Consider the following 19,320-nt stretch of genomic DNA (forward strand, 5'->3'; position numbering starts at 1 on the left):
CTGCCCCGAGGTCGAACCTTCAGGAGACGTCACACCATGTACACCGGTTGGCCGTCGATGAGACAGGGGAGAGGGGTGGGCCTGGAAACAGGAGACAAGGGGCATTCAGACATGGTTTTAACTCTAGACACAAAAACAGATACCCACCATGTTGTGGAGTCAACAGAAGTCAGAAATAGCATTATAAATATTCACTTACCTTTGATGAATCATCAGAATGCACTCTCAGGAATCCCAGTTCCACAATAAATGTTTGTTTTGTTCGATAAAGTCCATAATTTATGTCCAAATATCTCCTTTTTGTTCGCGCATTTAGTTCACAAATCCAAATTCACAACGCGCAGGCCAGACGAAAAGTCAAACAGTTCCGTTACAGTTCATAGAAACATTTCTAACGATGTATAGAATCAATCTTTAGCATGTTTTTAACATAACTCTTCAATAATGTTTCAACCGGAGAATTCCTTTGTCTTTAGAAATGCAATGGAATGCAGCTACCTCTCACGGGCGTGCTCCTGACTGAGCTCATGGCCTTCTGCCAGACCTCTGGATGCAACAGCTCTCATTCTCTCCCCCTTCACAGTAGAAGCCTCAAACAAGGTTCTAAAGACTGTTGACATCTAGTGGAAGCCTTAGGAAGTGCAATCGGACCAAAATGATACTGTATCTTGGATAGGAAAAGAGTTGAAAAACTACAAACCTCAGATTTCCCACCTCCTGGTTGGATTTCCTCTCAGGTATTTGCCTGCCATATGAGTTCTGTTGTACTCACATACATCATTCAAACAGTTTTAGAAACTTCAGAGTGTTTTCTATCCAAATATATTAATAATATGCATATCTTCATTTCTGGGCCTGAGTAGCAGGCAGTTTGCTCTGGGCACCTTATTCATCCAAGCTACTCAAGACTGTCCCCCAGCCATAAGAAGTTAAAATGATGAGTGAATCGAGATCCGTCGGTAGTTCTCGGGCTGCCAGCTCATCCTTTACCTCCTCGATAATGCGTGCAGAAAAGTGTTGAACAGTGCTTCTTGGTTTCATGTAACCTCCTCTTCTAGTGTGCAGAACTCCACCACATAGTCTGCCACCCTGAGGGTATCCTGCCGAAGCTGGAGTAACTTCCGGGCATCCTCTCTCCCGGACACCGTAGCCTCAAACTTTTCTCACCAACGCCACGAAAGCCTCCAGACTGAGGCAGATGGCAGATAGTTACTCCCACACCGCCATGGCCCAGGCAAGTGCCCTCCCAGACATCAACGTAATAATGTACGCTATCTTCGAGCGGTCTGAGGGGAACGAAGAAGGCAGCAGCTCGAAAACAAGGGAGCACTGGGAGAGAAAGGCCCGGCAGCTTCTGCATTCTCCATTGTAGCGCTCTTACCAGCCGGGTTACTGAGGGGCTCGGAGGTTACCTTTGTGGTAGGCTGCCTGGTAGGCAACTCACGTAATTACTCCCGCAGTGTGTGCAATGCTAGGTCGTGTGCTGGAAGAAGTCACAGCACACCCATGGCACCTCGGACTAACACTCCTGCGGGGAGCTTGCAGGTGGATCACTCTCCCTGCAGTGAGCACAGCAGGTGGTTTTATTTGGAAAAAAATACAAATAAAAACACATACAATTGATTTGCTCAATGTAGAGCAACAATAGTAGTTGATACAACAGAGAGAAAAACAAAGATTATGAAGTACCTGAGAGTGCTGCCATGGGTGGCGTGACAGAGGTGGCCGGTGGAGCTTTTCCCTTCCTTTTCTGTGCTGCAGTTAATGAATAGAAAAGTAGTGTTAGACAGAGCATGTTTAATGAAAACCCTTTTCAACTTTCTTTCAACAATACCCTCTGGAGGATGCTGCAGAAGTTTTGGAGGTGGAAATGTCTTGAGGGCTGGTGCTATGGACTGTAGATATCTAAAGATATATATTTTTCAAACATTGCAGTTTTATAAAACACAATAGTTTTTCTTGTAATTTAACATGCATTTTCCTGTGGAGGTGGCTGTATTCAAATTCCAGGTGGCGGCGACATCAGACGAGACTGCTATGGTGGTGTGACCAGGGGAGACAAAGGAGGCAGTTGGTCCAGAGGAGGCCGCGTTGGTGGTGACAGACAGAAGGGGTGGTGTGCATCGTGGTGGTGGTGGATGAAACCGGCGACGATGTCTTGGAGGAGCTGGTGTTTGTAATGGTGGGATTGAGGGGCCGACGATGGTGTGGCCATGTGTATTCCTCCTCGGTGAGGCATGTGGCTACAGGGAGTCTTCTGTATCAGTCTAGCCAATACTTCAGGACTGTAAGGATGTGTCCCAGGTCCTTCACTATCAGCCCTCACTCTATTAGGGGTGCTCTTCTAGAGCTAGAGCTGGGGATGGGACTGGAGCAGGGACTGGGACTGGAGCAGGGGGACTGGAGCAGGGGAACTGGAGCAAGGGGACTGGAGCAAGGGGACTGGAGCAGGTACTGGGACTGGAGCAGGGGGACTGGAGCAGGGGGACTGGAGCAGAGGGACTGGAGCAAGGGGACTGGAGCAGGGACTGGGACTGGAGCAGGGGGACTGGAGCAGGGGGACTGGAGCAGAGGGACTGGAGCAAGGAAACTGGAGCAGGGACTGGGACTGGAGCAGGGGGACTGGAGCAGGGGGACTGGAGCAAGGGGACTGGAGCAGGGGCTGAGAGTCCTCCTGTGGTTGCTGGGGAGGAGGTGCGGATGGACGGCACAGTGCTGCTGGTTCCAGGAGAGGTGGTTGTGGGACCCGGTAGGGACCGAGACATTATTAAACGGGACCCTTCAATGGCTGATGGGTCAAAGGGGAAGAGGCCACACTTCTTAAACTCTTGCACCACATAGGGCATGTCCTTGCAGCGCTGGTACAGGTAGCGGAGTACTCTGGCAAATTCTGATTTGTTTATAACGTAGGAGTGGTCAAAATGGCTGAGGTCTCAGCCTTTAAAGGGCCAAAGGGCCAAAGTATGCCACGTCCAGCGGCTGCAGGACATGGGTGTAGTGTGGTGGAAGACAAAGAAGTAAAATCCCTCTTGGTTCACGTGGCTCTTGTGTCCATTGAAGACGAGAAGGAGAGGGCGGTCCTTCACTGCATGCTGAATGAAGTGCTGAAACCACTTCCTGAACAGGTCCCTGTCAATGTAGCCACTGTTTGACCGTCCATACAAGGCTTGGGGCTCCCAGTGTTTAGAGGGGGGGGCTCCCAGTGTTTAGTGGCCACCAGGAAAACACCAGGAAAACACTTGGGGTAGATGATAAACGGGGGGACATCCTCCCAAGCTGCGTTGAAGCAGGCCAGCCCCGTGATGTGCTCTTTGGTCCCTGGAGACTGCTGGTTCATGTGCTTTGTTCCAAGGGGAACCAGCACTTAGTGCCTGCTCTGGTCACTATGAAACCCAGACTCATCGCAGTTATTGATTTGTCTAGGTTTGTCCCGCAACCTACTGTCCTCAAAGTGCTTCTCATAAGAAGAAAAATAAGGTGTCCATCGTCGGACGTTTGGCACACTCAGCTCTTCCCCTGTCCAGGGTGTCCTCATGCTCAGGTTCTTCTGCCTCCTCCTGAACATTTCCCACCACCTCTTACCCAGTGGTGGGATTGTTTCCCCTTGGTGCCGAAACATACAATCGAATAAAATCTAAAATTGTCCATCAGGATTAAAATGTTTGTTTTGGCATCAAAACAAAACCGTACCCATGTTTTTTGTTTGATGATATCTGTAATGAAAATTTGTGTCCCAATTAGTTTAATATTGATGCATACATTGCAATATTTGACTAAATACTGCCTCTGTGTAGCTGTTGTAAGATGCAACAGTTAAAGTTAATGGTTCAAAGTTCAAAATACATTTTTGCAAATTGTGCAAAACGCCCCCGTCAGAGGACTCCAAATTTGATACGGTAAAGCTTGACAACATTCATTGTTTTGTATGTACTATGTGTTATCTAACGCTTACAGTTGATTTCCTTTTTGCTTACTTAGCAGTTATATCAACATTTAGCAACCAATCTCAAAATCTAACTTAGCAGATACCAGATATTGACAAATACATATGATATCCTGTCTTGATGGGTTGTTTTAAAAAGTCCATGATCATTCAGCCAAACTTTCAAGTAGGCCTATTGGCGCAAAAACAAATGTCCATATGAACTTGTGAATATTTGCAGATTTTTTTAAAATCCACTTGAAATCCTTACAAAAAATACTCTAAAAGATTGTGTTGCACTTTCTTGCTGATTTAGGGCCACCATACTGACAACAATAATATGTTATCTGTTGCGGTCCTGGATGTATTTATTTTTACAGAAGGCTATAAACATGGCTACCTACAGTTGAAGTTGGAAGTTTACATACATTTAGGTTGGAGTCATTATAACTAGTTTTTCAACCACTCCACAAATTTCTTGTTAGAAAACTATGGTTTTGGCAAGTCGGTTAGGACATCGACTTTGTGCGTGACTCAAGTAATTTTTCCAACAATTGTTTACAGACAGATCATTTCACTTATAATTCACTGTATCAAATTCCAGTGAGTCAGAAGTTTACATACACTAAGTTGACTGTGCCTTTACACAGCTTGGAAAATCCAGAAAATTATGTCATGGGTTTAGAAGCTTCTGATTGAGTCAATTGGAGGTGTACCTGTGGATGTATTTCAAGGCCTACCTTCAAACTCAGTGCCTCTTTGCTTGAAATCATCGGAAAATCTAAATAAATCAGCCAAGACCTCAGAAAAAAAATTGTAGACCTCCACAAGTGTGGTTCATCCTGGGGAACAATTTCCAAAAGCCTGAAGGAGCACGTTCATCTGTACAAACCATAGTACGCATTTATAAACACCATGGGACCACGCAGCCATCAGACTGCTCAGGAAGGAGACGCGCTCTGTCTCCTAGAGATGAACGTACTTGGTTGCGAAAAGTGCAAATCAATCCCAGAACAGAAGCAAAGGACCTTGTGAAGATGCTGGAGGAAACAGGTACAAAATATCAATATTCACAGTAAAACGAGTCCTATATCGACATAACCTGAAAGGTCGCTCAGCAAGGAAGAAGCCACTGCTCCAAAACCGCCTTAGAAAAAGCCAGACTACGGTTTGCAACTGCACATGAAGACAAAGATCGTACTTTTTGGAGAAATGTCCTCTGGTCTGATGAAACAAAAATTTAACTTTTTGGCCATAATGACCATCGTTATGTTTGGAGGAAAAAGGGGGAGGCTTGCAAGCCGAAGAATACCATCCCAACTGTAAAGCAAGGGGTTGGCAGCATCATTATGTGGGGGTGCTTTGCTGAAGGAGGGACCTGTGCACTTCACAAAATAAATGGCATCCTGAGGAAGGGAAATTATGTGGATATATTGAAGCAACATCTCAAGATATCAGTCAGGAAGTTAAAGCTTGGTTGCAAATGGGTCTTCCAGATGGACAATGACCCCAAGCGTACTTCCAAAGTTGTGGCAAAGTGGATTAAGTACAACAAAGTCAAGGTATTGGAGTGGACATCACAAAGCCCTGACCTTAATCCCATAGAAAATTTGTGGGCAGAACTGAAAAAGTGTATGCGAGCAAGGAGGCCTACAAACTTGACTCAGTTACACCAGCTCTGTCAGCAGGAATGGGCAAAAATTCACTCAACTTATTGTGGGAAGCTTGTGGAAGGCTAACCGAAACGTTTGTACCCATGTTAAACAATTTAAAGGCAATACTACCAAACACTAATTGAGTGTATGTAAACCTCTGACCCACTGGGATTGTGATGAAAGAAATAAAAGCAGAAATAAATCATTCTCTCTACTATTATTCTGACATTTCACATTCTTAAAATAAGTGGTGATCCTTACTGACTTAAAACAGGGGACTTTTACTAGGATTAAATGTCAGTAAAAGTGCAAAAATGAGTTTAAATGTATTTGGCTAAGGTGTATTTAAACTTCCGACTTCAACTGTAATTAAAAGCATGGTGTTATAATACCTTTTGGTTGACACATTATTGGAAAATCACATCAAATAAGATCAGGCCCTTGACATATTTAAAATACACAACCACATTGGGGACCCTTATAGAGGCAATATGAAATCATGTATTTTCTATATGGCTTTTATCCAGCTGACAATAGAGGCCCAGGCCCAAGCATCCTGGTCTACAGTGCCTGTCATAGCCACACTTCTCCAACGTCCTCTGGGATGACATTTACATTACATTAACCAGTCACGGACATTTGGCATTTCTTGGCATTTCCTCCCTAATTCCCAATTTAAAACTTGAGGACTGACTCTGTCCTTGAACGGAGCCAAGTGCTCCAACTCGTCGATGGCAACAGATCCCAAATTCATTAAATACTTAATTACACATCTAGGCGGGATGAACAGCCCCCCCCCCCACTCTAGCTGATGAACCACATAGCCCACACCTGGGTATATAGACAGCCCTCCTCTCTCTGGCAGGTCTAATACTGCAGCAGTGCAGTGACACTGTGAGGAGAACCTCTTTCCTCACCCACACTGCATTTTAAATCAACGTTCCCTCAGAAGCCACTTCCAGTCACACTTTACTGCATTCATTTATTTCTTAGAAATGAAATAGGGTAATGGGCACATTTATCAGATTCAAGCAGACTCTAGCTGCTACTGCTAAGGGTCGTTGTTTATGGTAACTTAATCAGGAAGATAATGGCAGGTAGGAGTGAATGGAGTGAGGGTGGGAGCTCAACACACAGCCATCTAAATACATTTTAATTTGTTGAATCACTCAAATCTATCATTAATCTGCTATTGAAATCATCTGGGTTATATAGTCTAATGGAATGAAATGTGCTCCAAAATGTACTTCATATCTGCACCTCCTTCAGAGAGAAAAAGATAAGTCCCAGAGAGAGAGAGAAAAATTCCAGAGAGAGAGAGAGCGAGAGAAGTCCCAAAGAGAGAGAGAGAGAGAAGTCCCAGAGGGAGAGGGAGGTCCCAGAGAGAGAGAGACTGTGAAATAGAAGTTCCTTCTTACATGGATAATGTACAGTAGCAACACCAATTTTGAGAGCAAGCATTAATATTACAACAAATACATAATATTCTCCACAAACATAATTTTGCAGGGCATTGCAAATTATACAATTGTCTGTGAAGTTGTGTCTTGTAGCCAGGACTTGTGTTCCATTCTTCTAGCCATTGGGTTCTCTGAGTTATATTTTTGAAAGGATCATGCTGTATTATAGACATGTGCAGTAAACTGTCTGTGGAGAATAGAGCAGGGCTAGAACAGGCCTTCCCAAAGAATTAATGAGGCCTGCAGTGAGAGACAGCAGAGACTAGGAAAAAAAGAATGGACGCAGCCCAGGGATTTCTATTCAATAAGCGTTATTGCAGACGAGCAGAACTCCTCCACCACCGTGTTATTATTCTGAGGAAATTGTGGTGTCCTCTGGGAATAGTTTGGGTATTGTGTACTGGAGACGTCTGTCTCCTCTGCCTGTATCTCACTGCTCTGTGTTTGACAAGCTGGTGTGTTGGTACACCGAAGAGGAGGGATGGACGCTGCCATGTAAAACACAACGGCCAACAGAGCGGCACAAAACACTTTACTGTGGACAACAGATACTTGTACACCGTGAGAGACGAATGCATTCCAGTATGGCTCTATATTGTATTACAAACAATTGTTACAATTCCCAGAGACCTGTGGGTAGACATCCAGCGCAGTGTGCAAACACTGGGCTGCCCAACTCTCTTCCTGGAGATCTACCGTCATGCGGGTTTTCAGTCCAACCCTCTTCCTGGAGATCTACCTTCGTGTGGGTTTTCAGTCCAAATCTCTTCCTGGAGATCTACCGTCCTGTGGGTTTTCAGTCCAACCCTAATTTAATTACACACCTGATTCTACTAATTAGCTGCTCAACAACACCTTAACTAGCTGAATCAGATATGCTAAATTAGGGTTGGACCGAAAACCTCCAAGACGTATATCTCCAGGAAGAGGGTTGGGCTGCCCTGATGTAGTGTATAATACTGTCAAATATAACTCCAATAGAACTCAACACAAAGAACTGTGATTCCTGCTTTAGGATTCAACTAAATGTTCTCTGCCAGCTGTGCTATGGGCTCTATTCAGTCTGTATCGCTGAAATGATAGAACTGTAAAAGGTAATTTTCGATTGAGCCGACATATGCAGTCTTTACCATTAATGCAGTCTCCACTAACGAGGGAATATTGCCTTTAAATTTCAATCACGCTGTAATGCTGAACTTCCACGATACAAATTGAATAGCGCCCTAGGCGCCATCTTCTGGGTGCCAACATTGCTTTGCCAGACATATATCTTTTCAATTGTATCATTCACATGAAGGCTACATTTGCCTAAACGGTCAACAACGTCTTCTAAAACCATATGACGCTGTATATTTTACAAATGAAATGTGATCGTGTCGAATGCAAACCGAACAGAGCACCCCATAGATTAAAATAGACATCTCTAGTCTGATAGTTATGGAACAGTGTGATATTGAGCTGCTTGGAGATACTGTAGGGCAAACATCAGGTACCATTTTGGGAACATTACTCATCTGTGATGATAACCTCCAATGAGCACAGATGACTGAACAGATTGTCTTAATTTCGCTCCAGTCCAAATAATTTGTTTAGTGGAGATCATTGTGCTATAAAATAGTGCCAGCTGTGATATTGCTGTCAAGTTAATATGTGAAGACAAAAGTATAGTATCTGGTTCCAGGGTTGCACATGAACAAACAAGATACACATTCTTCTGTATTACTTTATTCTCCCACTCTACTGATTGAGCTTAAAACCCCTAAGGTTAAACCCCCTAAGGAAATCGAATTAGCATAATAGAAAAATCCCCATAAAAATCTGTTTAAGCTAAAGATACTGCATCAAATCAAATCAAATTGTGTTGGTCACACACATATTTAGCAGATGTTATTGCGGGTGTAGCGAAATGCTTGTATCTGTCAGTTTAAACTAGGGATACTGTATCTGTCTCAATCCACCACATCCACCTATGTAACACTTCATCTGAAGTGAAAGGTGACAGAGCTAGAGCGATGTTAGTAAGACCATGAGACATCCCGAAAATCAGTCTTTTCACAAAATCGTCTGTAGCTTCTGAACGGTTTGGCCTACTAACAAACCTCTATGGAAAGATGAGACTCTCCCGATGGTGCGCTCCTTTTTGCGTTACGACCCCGAAAAGTGTCTTGGGACTCATCTGACAGCCGATCTGCCAACTTCTGTCTGTAGCGTCAGAACAGTTTGCACTACACACTAATATGACCCGCCTGTGTGAAGGTCAGACTCACGAACATGTACATGTCAGTTGATTTGCTCTAGGACGCCTACAGGTCTCACAAGACTCATCTGATTGTCCCCCTGTACCAGTTGAAAAAGACTCATCTGATTGTCCCCCTGTACCAGTTGAAAAAGACTCATCTGATTGTCCCCCTGTACCAGTTGAAAAAGACTCATCTGATTGTCCCCCTGTACCAGTTGAAAAAGACTCATCTGATTGTCCCCCTGTACCAGTTGAAAAAGACTCATCTGATTGTCCCCCTGTACCAGTTGAAAAAGACTCATCTGATTGTCCCCCTGTACCAGTTGAAAAAGACTCATCTGATTGTCCCCCTGTACCAGTTGAAAAAGACTCACCTGATTGTCCCCCTGTACCAGTTGAAAAAGACTCATCTGATTGTCCCCCTGTACCAGTTGAAAAAGACTCACCTGATTGTCCCCCTGTACCAGTTGAAAAAGTTTGGTTTTTAAATGTGTACACGTATTTTACCCCTCATTTTTGTCACTAAACAGTCTGCAAAAATAAGTGCTTAAATATATGTAAAATCAAATACTTTTTTCCCCCAGATATATCTTATATCTCTCAGATATAGGATGGACACTTCAGAACAAACTACCTTTAGATTTCTTGTTGGGGACTATCTGTTATTCCATTTAGTGAATATGTTATTGAATGTGTTTGTATGGGCTAATACACCCCCCGAAACATGTTGCACAGGAAAATGAACTACAGTAATTTATTAAATGATCAGCATCCATGACGCATATTCTTTTGCATTCTGACAGAGGGCATGTCATATCCCGGAGACATAAACATTCCTTAGTTATGACAAGATGCACCCTCTTCTCTTAGCTCCTGTTGAGGTATGTGCTGCGTCCTACTCTGCATTGCTGTGCAGTTCAGAGGAATTACAGACAAAAGGGAGATCAAAGACTCTGTGTTTGCCCGAGACAGCTTTGAGCATTTGTTGTTTCCCATTACATAACAGGCTCAGTCCTAATTGCCAGATACTTGCACAAGATGACAGCTTCATTAGAGATGCATAAAAGTCAGAGCATCTGTCTGATAAAAAGGAAATGGAAGGTGGGGATGAAGAGGAGGTGGGGGGAGGAGGGGGGTTTAGAAAGATCATACATGTGGCATACCATGGTAGGTCTGTGAGTTATTTAAAACATTCCACAGGCAAGTGATTCCAGGATATGTCAGATGTGTCAGAGAGGCACCGGCAGCAGAGCATGTGCTGTAGGTACGAGAAGATTAGGAGGTAAACAGATCAGACAGGCTCTAGAGGAAGCCTCTGAATAGAACCATTCCTACCATCCAAGTGATTACCCAATGTCACAAATATCATGCTGCAACACTACAAGTATGAGTGGGCATTGTTTCTTCAGCTTGTTAGACCTCGTCCTTTCTCCTCTTGAGAGAAATGATGAAGTTGTCAAGAGGAGAAAAGGTTCTCATTGGATGGGTGATCTGGAAGTTGTTGTCGGCCATTGTGTTTGGGGTAAACAGGCTGTCCTGTGAGGACTCACAGCCTGCCATTGACTAGCATCTGGAGACAATGGACGCATTCATGTGTGGAACTCTTAGCTAATGCTTTGGAGAAGCTTGTAGAGGTGGCCAATCAATGGAGCTTTTATTTTGGGCCTGTAACATGCCAACATTCTGCCCAGCGCTGTAACTAATGCTCAGGCATCTGCATGCAGGAATCCAGACAACCGTGTGAAGATGACCTCAAGTGACAAAAATACCCTGCCGAATGACAGCCCCCAGTCACAGCAAGCCTTCTCCGATGATTATCCAATACAGTAGCAGGTCTGAAGGCTGCTGGCCACGCTCAGAGGAGAAGGCCTAATTAATAAAACTAGAACTAAGGCCAGGAGGGGGCTGCAGAAGAAAGAGTCATTCCCATGGAGAAGGAGACATCTTCCAGGAAGAGAACAACAGGATGAAGACCGCAGGGCCAGAGATCACCTCAGAGTCAATTCCTATTTTTTTATTGAATTTCTCATCTAATAATTTTGGTCAGGGCTGATTATTATACCTAAAATTAATCTTTAAATGCACATTTTTATTCCATTACGGATTCTCTGTGATGATTGAATCTCATTGATCAATTCCAGCCAGTAGGAATGCAGAGAAGAGAAGCTCAGGGCAGGGGAAGTGAGATGTTAATCAGTAACTCGTCCCTGCAGGCCCATACAGTAACACAATTCCCTGCGCCAAAACTTTCTAGCAGTGAACTTCAAACGGCTGCTGGGTAGGTTTGAAAAGCAAGATAGTAATGTAAAAATGACATTTTTACACAAGTACATTTAGGCCCTTTGCTGGACAACAGATGCTATTTCCATTTTTCGTCCAAAGAACTAATGTCGATAATGATCAAATGTGTAGTCAAATGCCAGAAACCTCCTGAAAAAAAATGTACATGTAAATTCTGACTTTTTGTTATGAGAAAGTGTCCTGGAAACAGTTTTCAATATGATTTAGTTCCAATGTTATGGAAGTTAAAGGCTCATCCATGGCCATTGACCATGATGACAAAGAAAGCTGTTTTTCCGGGGACTGTTATGTAGGTTCACTCATGCGACGACAATGGCAGAGTATGCGATTGACATCCTTTAAAGGGAGACGCAACATAATTTCCTCTTTTTTTGAAAATAGAAATACTTATTTTTAAGTTGTTAAGTTTCACATGAATTGTCTCAATGAAGAACAAAGGACAAATACGGGTGCATTTTATTATTATAAAAAAATATATATAATATGCTGTATTATTTTTTATTCAACATAGGAATGCCAAAATGAATATAAATAAATTGGTTCAAAACCCATTACATCCTCTGTCCCTCAAAATAATATTGAACTGACATTCAAATGTCAGAGTGCTCCCATCACAAATACCTGCACATATATAACTTGGTAATATAGTGAGCTGTAATATCGTGAAAGCAGTAGGCAATCATGGATGGAAAAAGGGTTGTGCATACTAATGTACAACAAAGCATTACGGTGAGAGAATGCAAGTGCAATGGAAGTGGATGTTTTTATCAATCAAATTATTCTGTGATGACAATTCTACTATCACAAAAAAACTGTTGAAGCACAGCCACAGTTTCCTACATTACACGTTTCCTGTATATCCCAAATTGTCTGTCTGTGCAGTTTAGTTGTCTGCAGAGAGTGCTGTGTGGCAGAAAATGTGGCATAGTTTCAGACAACAGTGGCATCCGGATGAGGCTCTTTCGATACATTTCATTTGTAATTTTTTTCAAGGTGGCTCTGCTTTGATGTTGCCATGACAGCTTTAGGTTAATTACTACCTGCCAGCAGTTCCTTAAAAATTAATTACAGAAGTATCTCCAAGTATGACATCTGGCTAAATAATGCAAGGCAACATGGAAGAAATCTCTCCTGAAACTTTTTCAGATGTTACAAGGCCAAACACAAATGAGAAAGTGGAGAAACCGCTGTTAGGACACAATGAAAGTTGTGATCCAGCTATTTTTTCCATGACATTTCATGTAATATGCACTCTGATGAATGGGACTTCTATGAGGTGAGAAAAGTTAGAATCCTCAACTAGGACAATTAAAACTACCAAGTTCATGGCCTGCAGAATCAAAGACTGCATGGCTTACATTAGTGCAATATAATTAAGCAATGTAGATCTGAATATGAAACTAATACTGATACTTATGCAATACCGTTTGAGTACTGATACTTATACAATACTGTTTCAGTATATATATTTCTACAATACTATTTCAGTACTGATATTTATACAATTCTGTTTCAGTACTGAACGTGGAAATTACAAACTTCAGAAGCCTTTTTCTAACCTCAAATATACTACAAGTTTTACATTTCCTGCATTGCAGGAAAGTTCTCCTGCAACAGGGTGATCATATTAAGATCCTACATATGTATGGGAGGGTCACACTTGACCTCAATGGCATCTCTAAGTAAGTCAGTAGTGGAATACAGTACTCAATAACACCTGATGTAAATGCCTATTGACTTCAAGTATTCCCCTCAAGAAGCAGAAGAAGCAAAGGGTCAAATGAAAGCTGCATCTTATTAAACAGCTGGTTGATTCTCTCTTCAGAAAGATGCCCTTATTTTACTCTGTTACAGTTAGACTTTACAAATCCAATCAAATCAACAAACAAGAAGACATACCCAGTAGGTAAAACTAGTTGAATCAATGTTGTTTCCACGTAATTAAAAAAAAAAAACATCAAATGTGTTGTCATTGAATGAACATGTAAAACTGATTGGATTTGAAAAAAATCATCTACGTAAGGGAATTTCGTCTTTTTTCACCCAACTTTTAGTCTAGATTGAATGACATGGTGACATTTTTTGTTGATTTCACGTAAAAAAAATGTGTTTACCTTTATTTAACTAGGCAAGTCAGTTAAGAACAAATTCTTATTTGCAATGATGGCCTACCAGAGCCAAACCCTCCCATAACCCAAGCGACGCTGAGACAATTGTGCCCTGCTCTATGGGACTCCTGATCACGGCCGATTGTGATACAGCCAGGGATCAAACCAGGGTTTGTAGTGACGCCTCGAGCACTGAGATGCAGTGCCTTAGACCGCTGCGCCTCTCGGGAGCATTTACATTGGTTGACAACTCAACCAAATGTAAATTAAAACTAGACATTGAAATGGTGTCTCTGCGCAGTGGGTAACCATCACTTGAATGAAATGAACAAACATGTTATCCAAAAAAGGAAGTAAAGTACTTCAAGCATATGTTTTTGTTTCAGTCTCCTCCACTTCCACTAACTGAAGTTAATTGTAAGGATTTTTTTGTTTGAATTAGTGTAGAAATAATTAACAGCTATACAGAAAGACTCATGTGAAGACCTAATTATAGAGGAGGAACTTCTAGAAGCAATTAAAGCCTTCAAGTCCGGGGAAACTCCAGGGCTGGGTGTCATACCAGTTGAGGTGTATCAAATATTTTTCAATGTACTCAAAGGTCTGTTATTAACATGTTTTAACCACTCCTGTAAATATGGTAGACTATCAGATACTCAGCATGAAGGTCTGATATCCCTATTACTGAAACAGGACCCAGATGGTAATATCCAGTTTTTTCTTGGAGATAATATAAGACAAGTACTGAAAACAATAGAACACTATTAAAATTCATAGCTGACATTAAAAAAGCCTTTGATAAAGTACAACTGGAATCTATAGACTGTTGAAGTCGGAAGTTTACATACACCTTAGCCAAAAACATTTTAAACTTAGTTTTTCACTTTTCCTGACATTTAATCCGATTTGGAGCAGAGTCTTCTTCCTTGCTGTGCGGCCTTTCAGGTTATGTCGATATAGGACACGTTTTACTGTGGATATAGATACTTTGTACCTGTTTCTTTCAGCATCTTCACAAGGTCCTTTGCTGTAGTTCTGGGATTGATTTGCACTTTTCGCACCAGAGTACGTTCATCTCTAGGAGACAGAACGCATCTCCTTCCTGAGCGACATGACAGCTGCGTCATCCCATGGTGTTTATACTTGCGTACTATTGTTTGTACAGATGAAAGTGGTACCAGGCGTTTGGAAATTGCTCCCAAGGATGAACCAGACATGTGGAGCTCTACAATTGTTTTTCTGAGGTCTTGGTGTTTAAAGGCATGTAGACTTCTGACCCACTGGAATTGTGATACAGTGAATTATAAGTGAAATAATCTGTCTGCAAACAATTGTTGGAAAAATTACTTGTGTCATTCACAATGTACAGTAGATGTCCTCGTCGATTTGCCAAAACTATAGTTTTTTAACAAGAAATTTGTGGAGTGGTTAAAAATGGGTTTTAATGACTCCAACCTAAGTGAATGTAAACTTCTGACTTAAACTATATAAATGCCTGGACTATTTTAATTTTGGAGAATCTCTTATACAATTGGTCAAAGTTACCAGATTAGTAAGAATGGCTCACCCCGTGTTCAAGAATGTAACCTGAATGAAGGGGAAAAAAAGACAAACTCTCATTTTTGGTTATTTTAAAATGAAATAATCTAAAAAAAAAAAACAAGCCAATAAAAGCTGGTTGCAATTTCAGTTCAAACCACCAAAAAAGACAGAACAAATATTACAATAAATATTCCAACAGTTTTTTCACCTTAATTTAACCAGGTAGGCTAGTTGAGAAAAAGATCTCATTTGCAACTGCTACCTGGCCAAGATAAAGCGTAGCAATTCAACACATACAACAATACAGAGTTACACATGGAATAAACAGAACATACAGTCAATAATACAGTAGAACAAAAGAAAACAAAAAGTCTATATACAGTGAGTGCAAATGAGGTAAGTTAAGGAAATAAATAGGCCATGGTGGCGAAGTAATTACAATATAGCAATTAAACACTGGAATGGTAGATCGGCAGAAGATGAATATGCAGGTAGAGATACTGGGGTGCAAAGGAGCAAAATAAATAAATAAATACCAGTATGGGGATGAGGTAGGTAGATAGATGGGCTGTTTACAGATGGGCTATGTACAGGTGCAGTGATCTGTAAGCTACTCTGACAGCTGGTGCTTAAAGCTCGTGAGGGAGATGTGAGTCTCCAGCTTCAGAGATGTTTGCAATTCGTTCCAGTCATTGGCAGCAGAGAACTGGAAGGAAAGACGACCAAAGGAGGAATTGGCTTTGGGGGTGACCAGTGAGATATATCTGCTGGAGTGCGTGCTACGAATGGGTGCTGCTATGGTGACCAGTGAGCTGAGATAAGGCGGGGCTTTACCTAGCAGAGACTTGTAGATAACCTGTAGCCAGTGGATTTGGCGACGAGTATGAAGCGAGGGCCAACCAACGAGAGCGTACAGGTCGCAATGGTGGGTAGTGTATGGGGCTTTGGTGACAAAACGGATGGCACTGTGATAGACTGCATCCAGTTTGTTGAGTAGAGTGTTGGAGGCTATTTTATAGATGACATCACCGAAGTCGAGGATCGGTAGGATGGTCAGTTTTACGAGGGTATGTTTGGCAGCATGAGTGAAGGATGCTTTGTTGCGATATAAGAAGCCGATTCTAGATTTAATTTTGGATTGGAGATGCTTAATGTGAGTCTGGAAGGAGAGTTTACAGTCTAACCAGACACCCAGGTATTTGTAGTTGTCCACGTATTCTAAGTCAGAGCTGTCCAGAGTAGTGATGCTGGACGGGCGGGCAGGTGCGGGCAGTGATCGATTGAATAGCATGCATTTGGTTTTTGAGAGTTGTATGGCATTGAATGGCATTGAAAAAAAAAAACGGTATAAACAAAGTCATAAAAAGGACTAGTGGAGTTATGTCACACATGCAGTTAACAAAAATATGGGAATGTCTGCTCTATCCAAAATTTAAACAAACTGATTGCAGCATTACCCCAAAAATGGAGGAGGCAGGTGGAAAGGGGAGAAGGTAAGGAATGTGTTTGCGTTGAAGACCAAAAATGTCATGAAAATTGTAATGAATAAAAAAAGTAGACCAGTTTCAGTTAAGGACCCAAAAATGCACAGCTGCGCCATACAGGTTACAAAATAGTTGGGAGGAGATTTTTTTGATGTGCTGATTCCATGGCACATCGTTTATGAACTGATACACAAAACGACACCGAATTCAAAACCTAGGGTTTTTCAATTTAAATTATTATACAAAATTCTTGCAAACAATAGAATGTAATACGTATATGGGGGAATACAACCATCCCAACTCAGCAGATTTTGCTGCAAAGAGACAGAATAATTAGATTATTGGATTACTTGTTTTGGTACTGCCCATATGTAGCTTGTTTTTGAATGTACATTCAGGAATGGCTGAAAAAACTTTTATTTACATGTAGATAACTCTGCAAATAGCATTGCTGGGTGATTTGAAAAGTCATAGTCAATCGATCAATAATATAACAATACAAAATGTGTATCTTTAATTTACAGTCTGTAGAAACTATGAGAAGAGAAAGATTCAGAATTTTTGTGAAACATTACAGCACAGTGTAAAAACATGTGTCAACTAAAAATCAAAATTGGGTCTTCAGCGATAGATGTGAGGAGTTGAGGGTATATATATTTTTGATTTGTTACATTTTTTGGGGTTACTACATGACTCCACAAGTGTTATTTCGTAGTTTAGATGTCTTCACTATTATTCTACAATGTAGAAAATAGTACAATAGGTGTGTCCAAACTTTTGACTAGTACTGTACAGTATCTTGGCTTTTTGCACATTTTGTTATGTTACAGCCTTATTCTAAAATTAATTCAATTAAAACAATTCCTGAGGAATCTACACACAATACCCCATAATGACAAAGCGAAAACAGATTTAAAAAAAACTGTTAGCTTTGAGACTCGAAACATATCTTGGGTGCTTCCTGTTTATAGATGTTTCGAGTCCACCTATGGTAAATTTAATTGATTGGACATGATTTGGAAAGACACACACCTGTCTATATAAGGTCCCACAGTTGACAGTGCATGTCAGAGCAAAAACCAAGCCCTGAGGTTGAAAACATTTTTGTAGAGCTCCGAGACAAGATTGTCTCGGATCTCTGGAGACATCTGAAAATAGCTGTGCAGCAACGCTCCCCATCCTACCTGACAGAGCTTAAGAGGATCTGCAAAGAAGAATGGGAGAAACTCCCCAAATGCAGGTGTGCCAAGCTTGTAGAGTCATATCCAAGAATTATCGATTCTGTAATCACTGCCAAAGCTGCATCAAGAAAGTACTGAGTAAATGGTCTGAATACCTATGTACATGTGATATTTACATTTTATTTACATTTGATAAATTAGCAAACATTTCTAAAAACCTGTTTTTGCTTTGTCATTATGGGGTATTGTGTATAGATTGATGAGGGAAAAGAACGATTTAATCAATTTTAGAATAAGACTAATGTAGCAAAATGTGGAAAAAGTAAAGGGGTCTGAATGCTTTCCGAAGGCACTGTATTTATTTACAAAAATATATATACAGTACGGGGGATTGGAAATGAAGAAAATTACATTGATAGAAGCCACAATCAGTACCTGAAATCTTCCAATGTGTCGTTATGCAGAGAATCTGTTCAAGTACACAAAAGCGCCACAAAATAGTAAAGATCAATGAATGAAGATATATAAGATGTTTATTTTATTTTTTTACTTAATAATGATGTAAAACGTTTTCCCATGTCATGTCACATGATCAATATCTGTCAGCTCATATGTTCTAATAAATGTATTGTGTTGGGAATATGTGATGCAATTCAAAATTATCAAAAGTATGAAAAGTCCGGAAGAAACCCAATTAGTAGAAACTGTATGCCATTTGATGATTTACGATTCCCATTGAGACTGTGATAAAATAGACTTCTAAGCTTCCAATCTCCTTCTAAATGCGTTGAAAAAAGAGTTGAATAATGTGGTACAACTTCAGATGGGGAAGCGAGGTCCCAGGAGTGGATCGCTCAACGTTGGACGACCCCAACCCCCAAATAACATCATGCTTTGGAGGCAGAGCCTTGGCTCAGATCCCCTTGATGAACCTAAAGTACAAGACTCAACAATATCATTATTGGGTAACAACCACTCACCACCTCCTGAGGATTAGTGATGAGAACTTCCTCAGTGACAAAAGGTGCATCTTTGCTCATGTGACAAAAGGTGTCTCAGGATATTAAGAAAATAATCTGTCTCAGTAAGAAGTACGCTTCAAGTTTCAATGGAGAAATAACATAATTCCAGAAAGACTTTTCTTGACACGTAGACATGATGTCGCATTTGTCTGACCTTCACTGTGACCCAGTTCACGGGGTGTCACCAGGGGAGAGTGATAATACGTAATGATTGTGTTGACCTGTACATTCACAGTGTTCCTGGGTGCTGTCAGCAGCTGCCTACTGTTAGCGCTCTGCTGAGTGTTTCATTAAAGATAACAGCGGTGTGGAACGCTACGGATGGAGTTTCACACTAGTAGCCACCTGCTAAATCACCGATTGAAAGCCTTTTCTATTAACCACTCTTTATATCAACAGGACAGAA

Source organism: Oncorhynchus clarkii, chromosome 31 (genome assembly GCF_045791955.1).
Source record: "Oncorhynchus clarkii lewisi isolate Uvic-CL-2024 chromosome 31, UVic_Ocla_1.0, whole genome shotgun sequence".
Classification (NCBI taxonomy): Eukaryota; Metazoa; Chordata; class Actinopteri; order Salmoniformes; family Salmonidae; genus Oncorhynchus; species Oncorhynchus clarkii.